The sequence below is a fragment of the Nesoenas mayeri genome, assembly GCF_963082525.1.
Source record: "Nesoenas mayeri genome assembly, chromosome: 7".
NCBI lineage: Eukaryota > Metazoa > Chordata > Aves > Columbiformes > Columbidae > Nesoenas > Nesoenas mayeri.
Window position 1 is genome coordinate 37,949,635 of NC_137551.1, and position 6,000 is coordinate 37,955,634.

Sequence of the window (6,000 nt, forward strand, 5' to 3'; positions counted from 1 at the left end):
AAGGCTCTCCCTGGAGCTGCGTTCTTCGATTAAATTTGCTATGCCACTCTGGTGTGCTGAACAAGTGGAAAGAAAGACTATGAGGCTTTTATAGAGGGTAATAATAGTCCTGAACACAGCCCTTACCAAAAGATAAGATCCATTGTCAAAACAAACAAAAGGAGCGGTATTAAACACCACTTGAAGAATATATATGAGCAAAGTTTTAAATCCTTGGCTTCTTTTTTCATACCTTGAACCCGCCTTTATTGTGTGGCCGTGTTCTAAGCAGAAACCTTTGCAGGCATGGAAGTTCTCGTCTTTCCCTCTATCATGCGCCAGGGTTTAGTGGTAGGCTCGATCTATCATCCCAGAAAATACAGAGAAGAGACTTAAGCCGAGTTTGGTGTCTGGTGTTTTTTGACACATTTGTCAACGATCCAGTATTTTCTTCGTGTAATGCCTTTGTTGAAGGGCGTTATAATAAATTACTGCTCATTTTTCACAAGATGACTGTGTTCTTGCACCAAAGGCATGGCTTGTCACAAGATGCTTGAGGGTGCTGTACCCCTAGGTTGGACATGAGGAAGGAATTGTTGGCCCTGAGGGTGGTGAGAGCCTGGCCCAGGGTGGCCAGAGAGGTGGTGGATGAACCATCTCTGGGGACATCCCAGGCCAGGCTAGATGGGGCTCTGAGCACCTTGAGCTGCTGAAGATGTCCCTGTCATGGCAGGGGGGGCACTGGGGGAGCTGGGAAGATCCCTCCAACCCAAACTGTTCTGTGGTTCTCATATCTTGATGGCAACATGGTAATTCCCAGAGACATCCCTTGGCACGGGGTCAGTCTCTCCCTGGCTCCAACAATTCCCAGCCTGCTGCTGGCTTTGATTTTGATGGTAATTTGAGTGTCCGTTTCTCTCTAATAGAGACAAATTTGACCTGGAAATTGGGCAATCCAGGTTAACTCTTCCTCAAAAGTGCAAGGGTGATAATTGCCAGGGCTGGGTAAAGGGAATGTACATCATCTTGGGAAAAATCATGGGCATAAGGTATAAATTGTAATTTTTAAATTATTATTATTGTTTTTTCCCCCTTACAGTTGTGATTACTGGTTTAGGAATAGACATTTAGCAGCAAGCACGGCGTGTGGAGAAACAAATGTATGGGTAAACAACATGCGAATTAAAGCAACGCTGAATTCTGACTACAAAATTTGACTGCCACCAGACATTCAAGAAAGAGAAAACTGCTTAAAACAACAGGTACATTCTGTATATTACTTGTAGTTAAATTTAAAGGCTACTTCTACGTTTTGATCTTGAGTTGCTTAATGGTTATTTCACCCCTCTGTCACAACCTGCTGTTGCTTGTTCCTACATCTGCTCTCAAACTCCCCGCTGTTGACATGGGAGGCAAGAAAATCACAAAAAAATGTGATTTAAGAAATGTAAACAAGATGTAAAGGAGAGGGAGTGAGAAGTTTTCAAGGGCCTCACTGCTAATGACTACCAAGGATGCTTTTGGAAACTGTAATGCCAGTGGCTGAATGACACTTAAAACAAGAGCTCAGAGGTGTAGTCTGTTTTAAGTGAGAATTCCCTGACAATATTTATGGAGAAAACGGGTAATTAACCAAGACCAGAGGATATGCTAATATAGGATGCGGTCAGTACAGTTTCCAAAGATTGAGAACTTTTGAAACTACTGAAGAAAACTTGTATTCCAATAAACCAGAAGGTGCTGATGTTGGATTATCTAAGGATGACCCCAAGCCATTAGGGAAGCTTGGTAAGGTGCTTAGAGACAAACCCCAGCAAAGAGAATCACACTCAAAGGTGTTTCTGAAAAGAAAGGCCAAGATTTGATGTTGCTTTTATCTCTTTATCTGCTCAATAATAAACAATAAGTGGTTTGTGCCATTCAGAAGTGGAAGTGAGGGAGGAATTTTGCCAGAATCATACCAAATACATGTGAGAACTTCTTCTGATATTGTGTCTTTTGCATGAATTATCCCACATGCTTTTAGAATGTGTGTGTGCATATATAAACCAGTATGTTTTTAAGAACAAGAGAGGCAGTAAGTGCAATCTCTCTTAAGTATACTGTATCTAGTCAAGCAGAGAGGGATGAACAGATTTTTGCTCAGCTGCTGCACCTGCTTTTCCTTCTGCTGCCTCTTGAGCTCGGACCCGCTCCAGAGGTCTCTCCATGCTAAATCCTGGAGACCCATGAGCAGGGACCAAGCTGAATCGCAGCTCCCTTACCTGGGGACTGAGAAAGGGCTTTTGGGGAGAGAGCATTGAGGAAGGGCTGGAGAGGAGGAGGAGGGAGTGTGGGGATGTGGTTGGAGTCCCGGATTGAATAATTCATTTGCAACCTCAGAAAGTTCCGAAGTTTGATCCTGACAAAACTTTGGTGGTTCACATAAGCATCTTTGTTTCAGCCATCTCTTTTTTTCCCTCTTTTTCTCTATACTCCTTTTCCTGAGCTTTTATTGCTTTCATGGGACCCCTTTCTTCTCCTAAATGGAATCCAGGACCTTGCTTCTGTTCCCTTCCTGCTCATTTTACCCTTTTCCCCCCAGCAGACTGTGCACCTTTTTGCTGCTGCAATTTCAAGTCGCTTGTGGCATTCAATTCTTTATAATATGCAATATGCCAATGATGAAGCATGTCTCATAATGCACAAGCGACCCAACCATTCAGGAATTGAGGTGAGTCTCCCGGATTGTGTCTTTTGGTATAAGAATAAGATTATAGGAAGAAAAATGTCATTGGCATCGTTGTATTTGCCTTCTGGTTGTTGTTGTTTTGTGGGTTTTGTTTGTTTGTGTTTTTTTTATTTTCTTTAAACCTTATGGGTACTTAAAAAAAAAAAGGAAAAGGAAAGGAATATGAGATGTAGAAAAGCACAGCTTTGTGGGGAATGCTGAGTATCATGGGGTTTGTGATTAAATCTGTATATAACATTTGAATGGAGCGAGAGAAGGTACTTTATTTCCTAAGTAAATCAAAGCGCTTTGATATGGAATAAACTGCGAATGTGTATTTATACACTGCTCTTGTAGAGCATCCCACCCACTCCGGGGCATACCAGCAACCAGCAGCAGCCCTCATGCGAACAAATTTAAGGGTTTCTTTAGCACATAGGGCAGATATGTGATTTTAGGCATCAGCTACTAAAAGCTGGCAAAGTAAGACAAAATGAGTCCCTGCTCTGGGTGATGTGGTCCTGCTGCTGTGGACACGCTTCTCTGCCAGGACAAAGGGGACAAAATTTGGGAAAACACCAAGGACACAGAAGGAGGGTGATGACCTCTTGTCCCCATTCCTGGGTGCCAGAGGGGACACAGGCAATGGTGACATCGACCCATCCTCGTTGGGTTTGTTCTGGTGAAGGCAAGACCCAGGACTGCTGCCGGTGAGGCCGAGTCAAGGTGTGAAGCTGTTGCTTTTAATGCAAATTTCACCAAAAATAAGTGTGAAGTAAGTTGCTGACAAAAGGCTGCAAAGGCAGATCTGCTCCTGACAAAATGCAGCGTTGCCTCAGGGCAGGTAGTTCCCTCTTCTTTGATTTTGGTTTTTGGTTGGTTTCTTTGTTTGTTTGTTTTAAATGATTGGGCTGATATTGATCCTTAGCTGCTTCTTACAAGTTTTACAAGTGATACCACAACTTTTCTGTGTCCAGTTTTTGATTTATGGAAAGATGACAAACAGGCGTTCTGCTGCCTTGATGGTGCCCATTGCTTCATCCAGCTCCAGCAGAGCCAAGAGTGGAGGGGCTGAACCCACGAGGCCACTTCTTGCCTCTGCCCCAGGCTAACCAGAGCCAGCGCACTGCATGGGACTTGAATTCTTTTTATTTCTGCATTATTTTTATTTTTTTAATACGAATTTAGTGTAACTTTTACAGAAGCGCTCAATACTGGTGGTGATGATGAGGTGGTCCTACCAGGGCTATGGAAAAGACATATATATGCACTGCTAAGAGCAGTAGCCATTTAGAGAAGTCTCACAGACTATTACAGATTCTAACTGGAGGAAGATACATATTGAAGCTGCTTTATTTTATGATTTACACCTCCTTGAGCTGGCCTGCCTGGAACAGTTTTGTTCCTTTCCCTTTGTGCCCTGGTAAAGGTGCATCTGCTAGAAAAGCCCCAAACTTCCCATTTTGATAAAACTTCTGTGCCAAGACAAGTCTCAATTTCAGGATGTTCAATGTATGAAAGTGCAAAAATCGCAATGTGGTCAGATTATTCATCTCGGATGTAGGAAATTTCACCACAGATGACAGGGAGAAACTCAAGTCTCTGCACTCACATGAGCATCATGATGATTTAGCAACAGGCAACGCTGGGGTATGCTCTCTGTTTTGTGAAAAATATGACAAACCTTGCTTTCCTTTACACTTTGGTAGAATCCAAAATGAGTCTTTGATTGGAAAAGATGGTGCATATCTACTCTTAGTTTTCCTTTGTGGTATCTAGGAAGCACCTGCTTTCTTTTTATCCAAGCACTCAGCATCATCTTGAGTTTCAAGATGCATTTACATCAAGATAAACGAGCCAGCTCAGGTTGTGTAAGACTTTAATTTGTATTATCTATGTTAAGTATCTTTGCAGGACCAAAACCACCTCTGCAAAGCTGTTTGTAGTTTCATGCTCATCATGAGCTTTGAACACTCTTATCTGATTCAAGGTACCGCTCAGCCAGGAGAACTTCAGTTGGCGCTCCTCAAATATCTGCACGCCCTGGCAGTCAGCAGAGGGTACGTTTTTTCCCATTTCAGGGCAATGTCTTAGTTTGTTCCAGAACTTATATTAAAAAAAAACAAGTTAGAAAACAACATGCACAGAAACAAGATGCTCACTTATTTTCTGACAGAGTGGAGGGGCCTTTGGGGGATCTTGAAAGCATCTACAGCCAGGAGGCATGTGTGAGGAGCAGCGGGACCAGAGCCGTGGAGCTTCTCCACATGACAGAGCCTGGCAGTCTCAGTCAGGAATTATTATGTTTAAAAAGCTGCTGTAGCAAGTAGGAAGGGAAGCAGAAAACCTTGGAGATATTGGATTTAAAAAAAAATGTTTAAATGAGAGTTTTCACAAGAATTTGTGCTCTTTGCCCTGCACTAATAACCAGGAACGGAGTTGTTGTGAGGGAAGGGTGGCGTCACAGCTTGAGAGTCATATCCTTTTCCACCGATTTCCTTCTGCGGGAAGAGCCGCGTTCTGGCCTGGCGCTGCCTGACATTCCCTTCCCTGCGCTTGTCTGATTTATTAGTTTTTCTTTCCCCCCGTCTCTCTGTCTGACAACACCACCTGGGCACGGATCAGGGAAGAACATGCCGACTGCTGGGATCCTGCGGTGCGTGAACAGATGCTCTGTCGACAGACGTGGCGCTGAGCCCTCCGCTGAGCTCCCTACCTGCGCTCTGCCTGCACCCCTCCCTGCAAACCAGTATCACCAGACAGGTCCTGGTTAATGGTATTTGTGTTATTTTAATATAGTGGAAGCACGTATATGACCTTGATGAGGTTCCTGTTGCTATAGGGTGTATACATTTATAGGAGTTTCATTCTTACCCATAATACAACTTGGAATTTATATCCTCCTCTGGGAAAGCGTCAGATGTACGTGTGGTTATTGTGAATGCATTGCCTTTCTAAAAGTCCAAATCAAACATATAAACTCTTATGTTTCACCTTATAAACAATCCATTAGCACCCTCTCCTAATTAGGGACCTTTTTAAAACCTTTCTTGCTAATACCTGACTTTTTTTTTTTTTCTGGAGAAGTTAGATAAAATCTGTAATGGTTTCTAGATTTTATTCCCAGATTTTATAATAGATTTAGCTCATCTAGGTATAAGGCTAAGCAACTGTATTAACATAACACTTTTTACTGATAAAAACCAAAGTTCACAGATGTATTTACAAATAATAGCACAGCTACTCATTATCTTCATTTCTCTGTCACCCTAGTCACCATTAATTGGCTAAAATTGTAAAGGTAGGATGTC